This window comes from Martes martes, assembly GCF_963455335.1.
Source record: "Martes martes genome assembly, chromosome: 9".
NCBI lineage: Eukaryota > Metazoa > Chordata > Mammalia > Carnivora > Mustelidae > Martes > Martes martes.
The window spans coordinates 125,521,062-125,531,049 of record NC_137896.1 but is presented as its reverse complement, the minus strand read 5'-3'; the positions used below and the strand labels follow the sequence as shown (position 1 = coordinate 125,531,049).

The 9,988-nt window shown below is 37.6% G+C and overlaps 1 long non-coding RNA gene across 1 annotated transcript; it reads left to right on the top strand.

Moving 5' to 3' along the window:
• Positions 1–830: 830 nt before the first annotated feature.
• On the top strand, positions 831–9,713 carry LOC308348538. The gene is made up of 3 exons (XR_013967345.1): positions 831–2,666; positions 3,536–3,676; positions 8,484–9,713. It is a non-coding gene; the product is annotated as an uncharacterized lncRNA (long non-coding RNA).
• The last annotated feature ends 275 nt before the right edge of the window (positions 9,714–9,988 follow it).

Genomic DNA, 9,988 nt, shown 5'->3' with positions numbered 1-9,988 from the left:
GGTCACTGAGAGAGAGAACCAAGTTTGGCGATAACTCCAGGACTCCACGTTACCAAGATATTGCATTACCAAGATAAGTAATGCCCTTTTCTAATTAGCAAAACACTGTGTCTCACTGTTTGATGTTTTCACTAAATTGTCGATGAACTGATTTAATACTTACCATGTGCTGCATGCAAACACAATATGTGGTGTTAAAAATACATTTCCAGCATTTCAGCATTGAATTACAGTTTGAAAACATTTAATCCAATTGCCTTATTTGGCAGATACAGGTGATACTCAGAGAAGCTGAGTAACTTATCCAAGCTTACATTGCTAATTACTAAAGAGGCAGTGTGAAAACCTAGTCATCAAATGTACTCTTGCTTGTACATAATAAAATACCTTTCCAATGACTCATATTGCTAGCAACTTAAAAAAAAAACAAAACATTTTTTTTTCTGAACTGTTTGTTCAGTGTAGCTGAAAATCGCTTTATAGAATGCATTTTGTCTTGCAAGTAAATTTTCTGTATGTCAGATATTATTTTTCATGATAAAATAGAGTTGCTTTCCAATTGATGTATTTTGGCCTCTAAAGCTTGATAAAAATCACACAACATAGCAAACTCATAAATATCTATGTTGTTTAAAAGTGTTTTGTTTTTTCCTACTAAAGCATGCATGACTCTGAGAAAGAGGTCACGGTATCAATGCAGCCCTGAAACTTAAAATACCACAAATCAGAAACAGGGTTTCTTCTTTTCTTTTGATTCACAAGAAGAAGGCCTGCATTCTGTGTTCTGTCTCTTTAAACTTAGTCTTGGGTTTTATCTCAGTTCCAAGGTAAATATTCTTTAAAAGTCCAAATATCTTAGCTGTTCCTTTAAAAGGTTTATCTTGTGCACGTACTACTTGTTTATTTAGCAAACCTGTGAAACTATTAATGTGTTTGTTTAGTGATCTTTCTAAATTATTTATGGTGAGAACCAACTAATCTTTGGTCACAGTGAATTTCATGTTCTGGGAACCACTACCCTGATTGATTATATTGGGAATTTCTACAAAGTGATCAAGCTTACATCAGTGTTACCTCTTCAAGAACCTTTCTTCAGAGAGAAGTGAGCCAGTCTTTCGCACTTGATCTTATTCCCAAAGGAAAGTATGGAAAACCAGTATGCCCGTAGACATAGGGAAGGGGTTAATGACTTCCACTTTCATATTCATTCACTTCTCTCCATCTCTCTTTCTCTCTCTTTTAAATTGTTGAGATGGAAGGTAGAGAATTGAGGGAGCCTTAGTCAGGCACTCCAAAGAAACTGGGAGAGTAATGAAGACAAGAGCAAAATATAAAAACTCACAGCAAATACGTCTTATAAGAAATGTCAACAACACAGGGGAAATGCAATTTTTGGCTCCCCATCCTATCTTAAGTCTTGGCAGTTTTACAATTCAGGGCAAATGACCAGCATGCCCTGAGCTATACTTCTCTAGTTCATGGAAGGGCCTCAGTACTTTTAAGAAAAGGGAGTGTTCAACTTCGTTTTTGAGGGCAAAGATTAGAATCATAGAATGTTAGCACTCAAAGGGAATTCATAGATCATCTACTTTCTAGCTCAATCTCTTTGTTTCACTGTTGAGGTCGCTCTGAGGCCAAGAGAAAGGATATAAGTTTTCCGGAGTCATACAGTAAGTTAATGGCAGGACATTGATCAAAATCCACCCAAATTTTGATTCTCAGACTACAATGTCAGCAATAATGCATTAAAATGCAACTAAAATCCAAGCTACTTAACTTGGCTGACCTTGTCTTCTGTCACTCTCCTCATTATTCCCTCTGCTGTTGCCACACTGGCCTTCTTCTTGATCCTGGGACATGCTAAGACATTTCCTGTCTCCAGATGTCGGCAATGGCTGTTCTCTGGGTCTGGAATGCTGCCTCCTCCCCCTGCCCATCTTGCTCATCGTGGGTGTTTTCTTGTCAATCAGATCTGAGTGTCAGTCTAAATGGCATTTCCTCAGTGGACATTTCCTGACAAGGTGATACTAAGAGTAGCCCAGGATCTCTTTATCATATCATTGTATTTTATTTCTGAGTGTAGCACTTACTGCAGTCTATTGATTGTTCTTCTAATAGACTAAGTTCCATGAGTGCATTGATGTTGTTTGCTTATTGTGTTCACAAGTGCCTAGGATATTCCAATCACATAGTAAATATTTAAAAAATACATATTAAATAAATAAATAAAATAGTTGGAATGCACCCAGTTAAAAAAAAAAAAATCTCATGTGGGACAGACATTTGTTTTACACCTTAATTTCATGGAGTTCTGTGGTTTAGTCTTAATGTTAACCTCTATAAGTATATATATTTCACAATAATATATCATACATAAGTTTATATATATGAAAATGCATGCTTACATGCATTTATATAGGCATGCTTCAACTATTGGACGCTATCTAGATAACCAACTGTTGGTTCCTATTCAAACTTCAACTATTGGACCCTGTTTAGATAACCAAATATTAGCATAAGAAAGGAAGAATGATGTACATTTTATGACTTTTTATTGTACAGAAAGTCATTTTCCTAGGGGGCTTTTTGAATTTTACAGGTATCACGGTTTCTTTGAAAATGTGAGTCTGCTGCGATGTAAGAGAAACAGTCACTGACTTTTGGAGGTAGGTGCAGAGGGGTGACATCCACTGAGTTCATCAATAGCTTCACATTTGAGGCAGTTTGGAAACACACAGGACTTTAATGAGCAGGGTACTTACAGCCCCCACATAGCCAAGCAGACTAAAACGCTCATTGTCTTTTTGCCTGGAACTTCCTTGATGCTAGAGTGATGTTTACATTTCTAGCCTCACTCCTTCAAACTTGACAGATTTAGGATAGGCTGGGTGGGAACAGAGAAAACCCAAAAGGAGTGGTAAAGGTCCATCTTCACTGTGCCTGCCTCCCTCTCCCACACACACCCAGACAAGGGGTACCCTCTCCTTTACTGGAAATGCACTGTCTGTGCAACAGTGTCCCTGTTGCTTGTGTAAGTACTTTCTTGTCAGGTGGGGAACTGGGGGACTTCTGTAATATCTAGTTGTGGAGGAAGAAGGGATTAATGGTATAGACTGTGGCTAAATGCCAGACTTTGAGCATTTTTATTAAAATTAAGTAGATTTTTCTCTTTTTTTAAATCACAGTTGACATACAATGTTCCATTATTTTCAGGTGTACACATGGTGATTCAGCAATTCTATACATTATGCTGTATGCACCCCAACTGTAGCTACCATTTTGTAGATTTTCTTGAATGAACAGTTTCTTCATTTCCTATATGCCTTTAGGAAAATTTTGGGATACTTGAAATGATTCTTAAAAAAAAAAATAATTTTCACCATTTAAGATGTTTGGATTTGGGTGGGGATGTGTGCTGAGCTCCTCATTCTGTCATTCTGGAAGTCCTGAAAAATTTTGTTTTTAAAGTTAAAGCTACATGAGAGGAATCACTTCTGTGTACTTTTAATTTTTATTCCATCTTTCTCCTATTCAGATGCTGCCAAAAATTCCCCACTGCCTTGATTCCACATTATTTATTCTAGGAGATGGTGCTTTTTAGAACCCAGTCTCTGCATTTTTTTTTCCTTATTTATCTACAATATTCCACATTTCAAAACACCTTAATTTCATACAGGTGGGTTCATTTGTCTTCTGTAACTATTTGTACATTCTAGCTTTTGTTTATGCTTCTCTCTCTCTCTCTCTTTTTTTTTTTTGTCCAAATTAGCCAAACTTGTCCTTCATGGCCCATTCCAGACATTCACAGACCATCAGATCTAAATAAGTATCTCATTCACTGGAGCAGCGGGACCACATCTACTAGATTTTTCTGTGTTGTTGCCCTTTACTTTGTTATATGCATGCCATTTGAACTCAACTTAGTTCTTAGCACCTGAGGTAGAAATCATTTATTATGCTTTTTTACTCCCTTCCAACAGTTGGCTCAGGAATGACCATGCAGTGAATATTTAGTGAATTTTGTAGCGTGAATTCTCAGTGCATGTTCAATTCCTACTTACAGGAGCCTCTTCTCTTTAGAGAAACAAGCACCATTCTGGGAGATGAATTTCTAGTTAAGTTGTAAATGCAAAAGTCTTATGAACTCTGTTTAGTTTATGGTTCTTAATATGAAATGTATCTCAAGTGTTTTCTGATTAATGTCACATTTGTAGTTACACTGGTATGGATATACTCAGTTTTAGTTGTCTAAAACAAACCTCACTTGGGGACAATTGTTCCAAAGACCCAGTGACTAACGATTACCAGGAAAGATAGTCTCTGGTCTACAGAATTAAAATATCTCATTCAATAGATGCTTATAAAAATGAGACATCATGTGGGATGCCATGGATTTACAAACTTGAATCAGATACAACATAACTGTAAGGACCTTAGAATCCAGTGAAGATTCTAATAAGAAATAAGAAAAAACAAAACAGCACAAATATAAGGCAAACAGTGTCATTAGAATGATGTATTGTGAATCTGTGAAGTCTCTCAAATGGGAGGTGCTGGGCAGTTTATCAATGAGGAGACAGCACTTTAAAGCCTCCCAGGTACCGAAAAATAGACAGGCTTCCATAAAATGAACATTATGGGGATTCCAAGCCAAAAAGATTTCATGAAGACCCAAAAAGGGGACCCAAGGCACTTTTAAAAAATCATGGGGGTTCCATGGGTTTATATCACAGGGTCCATGGTAAGGTGCAGTGAGATACACAAATGAACATTAGATTTAACCAGGTCCTGAAGAATCTCAAATGGGAAGTTGATGAGTTTTCAGTTTATTTCACTCTCACCCTTAAGACACAGTTGAGTTACTGAAAATTTTCAAATCAGGGGCTGGATGATTAGATCTAGTAATGCATTGTATAATATGGAAGCTACTAGACAGACATAGTTGCTTAAAATCAAATTAATGAAAATAACTTGAAATTCAGTTCCCCAACTTCACTAGATGTATTCTAAGTGCTCTTTAGCTTGATATGGTAGCCTAATGCCTACCATGTAGGGCAGTTAAAAACATGTCTATCCACTCTGGAATTTCTATTACACTATTACACTAGATTTTGGGCTCTGACACCCGTATAAAGGAGAATTTATGGAGTTTGAGGAGCAGAGATGGGGATATGGGAAAGAAGCAGTGTAACTGATCAGATATTCTCAAAGTAATCCAGGTAAAATGTAACTGGCAGCTGAACTAAAGGAATGGCAATGTGGAGAGAGCTGAGGAGACACTGACGCATGTTAGACACACACAGAGGATCCTACTAATTTTGATTAATTATTATTAATTATTAATCAATTAATTATCAATCCTACTAATTTTAATTAATCACCTGCAAGAAATGAAGTGAGGCAAGTAGATATTCTAAAACCCTGAGTGACTGGTAGGTAGTAGTGCCATTTATGGAATTAAAGAAAAAAATAAAAGGAGTTAATTGATAGAGATTATTGAAATAATGAGTACAGTCTAGTAATGCTAGATTTGAGTTTTCCTGCTTCAGGTAGAGATTTCCAAGAGACTGGAAAGAATATGTTAGAGCTGGTGATAGAAGAATATGTTTATACCCAGTATTTGTTACATAGAGATGGTGGTTAAAAGCATTTAAAAAAACCGAGAGAATAGGGTCAAAGAAAACACCTACAGATATTTGATTATTTTTATTTCCCTTCTGTTCAATTCTTGATTAAATTAATCTAGGTCAAAATTTCAAAGTTTATGCATTACTTCCAATAATTTTAATATTATCGTGGCTTCTTAAGAGTGACTTTGCACACCCAGCAACTCAAAAACTAGTTTATTTCTTCAAGGAACCACATGTACATTTTGCCAAATACCATCAAATGATTTGAAATACTGAACTTCTTCTGCTTCTTTTTTTTTTAAGATTGATTGATCGATTGATCAATTTAATAGAGAGAGAGAGTGCACAAGCAGGGGGAGAGGCAAGCAAAAGGAGAGGGAGAAGCAGGCTCCCTGCAGAGCAGGAAGCCTGATGAGGGGCTCAATCCCAGCACCCTAAGATCATGACCTGAGCTGAAAGCAGCTGCTTTACCAATTGAGCCACCCAGGTACCCTGATATTGAACTTCTTATATAGTACAAATGACTAACCTTGACCCAGAAAATGGAGTGGCATACGCAGTACAGTCAATTTTTTAGATCAAAAGTTTATAAAACTATTGCAATAACAACACATATTACTTGTTGATTTCTTTTTTATTTTTTAAGATTTATTTATTTATTTATTTGAGACGGAGAGAGAGAGCAGGGGGTAGGGGCAAAAGGAGAGGGAAGGAGAGGAGAGAGAGTCTCAAGCAGACTCTGCGCTGAGCACAGAACTCTGTGCGGGGCTAGATCTCACAACTCAGAACAGAGCATGACCTGAGTGGAAACCAAGAGTCAGACGTTTAACCCACTGTGCCACCCAGGTGCCCCATTACTCATTGATTTCTAATTGCTAAATTTGTCTCCATATATCCTTAGAGGATATCCTTTAATTCATTTAATTAATTCAGCAGTTATTTACTGATTATTGATTATTTGCAAGATGGACAAATACAGGAGATACTAGGACTTCTACAACTCAGACTCTTGTTGACAAGGATTCACATTTTCAATGAGAGAATAGATATAAACACAAATAATCACAATACAGTGTGATCAGTGCTAGGGAAGTATCAATGGAGCAAAGCATTAAGATCTATGTGGGCACAGAGGCAGGAAGCATTGTCTGGGGCAGTCAGGGAAGTTTCTCAGAGAAAGTGACTTCTGAGGTATCTTTTGAAGAATGAGGACACATTCAGAGACACCACCTCTGGAAGACCTTGGGTGACTTATCATGATACAGAGTCCAGAGAAGGTAGGAAAGGCCAGATTCTGGTCAGCTTTTTATGCCATTCTAATGTGTTTGGGTTAATTTTGGAGGAAATATCATCAAGGATTCTGGTTTAAGATTTAAAGGTATGAGATGGTATTGAGTTCTATTTTAGAAAGATACACAGGAGCGGTGGGGCAGGTGTATGCTCTTTGAGAAGTGATATTGGAGGAAACACCAATTAGAAACCTGCTGGTGTAAACCAGACCTGAGGGGGGCTGGTAAGAAATTGATTCCAAAGGTATTTAGAGACGAATGACTACATTGAACATTCACGAGAAGTTAAGTGTAAGTTAGACAGAGCATCTAGGATGATGCCCAGATATCTGGCTTTACAGTCTAAGCATAAAGAGATGCCAGTGAAGTTTCTGGGAGAAGAAGCAAGTGTGGATCATGAAGATAAGGTTCAGTTTGGTGCTATTGAGGCTGAGGGTTCTTTGGCTCACCCAAGGGTGATTCACACTTGGAGGTGTGGCTCATACGGTTCAAATATTCTCTCTTATCTGAATCCAATGACCTATTCACTCATCTTGTGTATAGTGGTCCCTAGTTTCTTTCCATTCCATGGTTAATGTTGTGGCCTCAAGGTCTAATGTATTGGGTAAATGTGACATGCCATTTACTGAGCTGCCTCAGAGTAGGAATGAGTATGACACTGTGTGGCACTCCAGGTTGCCACATGGACTTGAATCTCATAAACTTTCTACTTTCTCAGCGTGGGACATCCTAAGACATATTTCACTAATGCTTTCCTCACATAAAATATTCTTTCTTTGATGGCTCTCTCTCCCTCCTATCTGCTTCCTTCTCCCGCTTGATTCCTTTCATTTTTCTTCCTCCCTTCCTTCCTACCTTCCTTCTTTTCTTTTCTTCTTTCTTTCTTTCCTTCCTTCCTTCCTGCCTGCCTTCCTTCCTTCCTTCCTTCTTTCTTTTTCTTTCTTTGAGATTTCTTTCCTTTTTGGATATTTTTGCCTGCCTCAGGGTTAATTTTTTTTTTCCTGGGCATATGTCTAAGACACCTTTTACCCTTTCATTTCCATCTGCTGAATGACAGCCCTTAGAAAACCAGCATTTTGGAGTAGATGGAAATGTGTGGGATATCTTAGGTAGTACCATGATTTTGCTGATTTTGAGTTTTCAAAGAGGAATGTACTTGTTCAGCCACATCACTAGACAGTGCCTTGCATGCACTTTTAATTACCTAACTCCCTATAAATTCAATTATTTGAATGTGCTTTCTATTTATATTATAAATATATATACATCATGGATTTTTATTTTTTTAAAAATATTTTATTTGTTTATTTGAGAGAGAGAGAGAGAATGAACAGTGAGGAGGGACAGAGAGGGAGAGAGAGAGAGAGAGAAGTAGACTCCCTGATAAGCAGGAAGCCCGATGCAGGTCTGGATCCCAGGACTGGGAGATCATGACCTCAGCTGAAGGTAGGCGCTTCACTGACTGAACCATCCAAGTGCTCCCTGAGACTTGATTTAAAATGTTTCCTGTAATTCATTTGAACTTTATCATGTTTGTTTATTAATTTGATGAAATTACATTTAGATTTCCTGGTGAGGTACACAAAGATAAACTCAATGGGTAAAAGACCTCAACGTGAGACAGGAATCCATCAGAATCCTAGAGGAGAACATAGGCAGTACCCACTTCAATATCAGCCACAGCAACTTCTTTCAAGATATGTCTCCAAAGGCAAAGGAAACAAAAGCAAAAATGAACTTTTGGGACTTCATCAAGATCAAAAGCTTCTGCACAGCAAAGGAAACAGTCAACAAAACAAAGAGGCAACCCACGGAATGGGAGAAGATATTTGCAAATGACAGTGCAGACAAAAGGTTGATATCCAGAATCTATAAAGATCTTCTCAAACTCAACACACATGAAACAGATAATCATTTCAAAAAAATGGGCAGAAGATATGAACAGACACTTCTCCAATGAAGACATACAAATGGCTATCAGACACATGAAAAAATGATCATCATCACTAGCCATCAGGGAGATTCAAACCAAAACCACATTGAGATACCACCTTACACCAGTTCGAATGGCCAAAATTAGAAAGACAGGAAATAACGTGTGTTGGAGAGGATGTGGAGAAAGGGGAACCCTCTTACACTGTTGGTGGGAATGCAAGTTGGTGCAGCCACTTTGGAGAACAGTGTGGAGATTCCTCAAGAAATTAAAAATAGAGCCTCCCTATAACCCTGCAATTGCATGACTGGGTATTTACCCCAAAGATACAGATGTAGTGAAAAGAAGGGCCATCTGTACCCCAATGCTTATAGCAACAATGGCCACGGTCGCCAAACTGTGGAAAGAACCAAGATGCCCTTCAATGGACGAATGGATAAGGAAGATGGGGTCCATATACACTATGGAGTATTATGCCTCCATCAGAAAGGATGACTACCCAACTTTTGTAGCAACATGGACGGGACTAAAAGAGATTATGCTGAGTGAAATGAGTCAAACAGAGAGAGTCAATTATCATATGGTTTCACTTATTTGTGGAACATAACAAATAACATGGAGGACATGGGGAGATGGAGAGGAGAAAGGAGTTGAGGGAAATTGGAAAGGAAGGTGAACCATGAGAGACTGTGGACTCTGAAAAACAATCTGAGGGTTTTGAAGGGGCGGGAGGTGGGAGGTTGGGGGAGCCAGGTAGTGGGTATTAAGGAGGGCATGTATTGCATGGAGCATTGGGTGTGGTGCAAAAACAATGAATACTGTTACACTGAAAAGAAATAAAAAAAAAAAATATTTCCTGGTGAGGTTTGGTTTTTTTTTTTAGTTTACTGCATAAATAGAATACTTTTTAAATTTGACCAGTATATTTAATATGGTTTATAAGTTTTGATTTGTTGAATTATAAATGTATTCTTAAATGCTGCCCTTTAAAACACATTTAAATTCTGTCTGCTCTTTAATTAATATACATTCATTATACAAATTTAAGGAAATATTGAAAATTGGACAGGATTTAAAAATCATGCATGTCTCATTACAATTATACAACACATTATTTTAGTATAGGTTTCCATTTG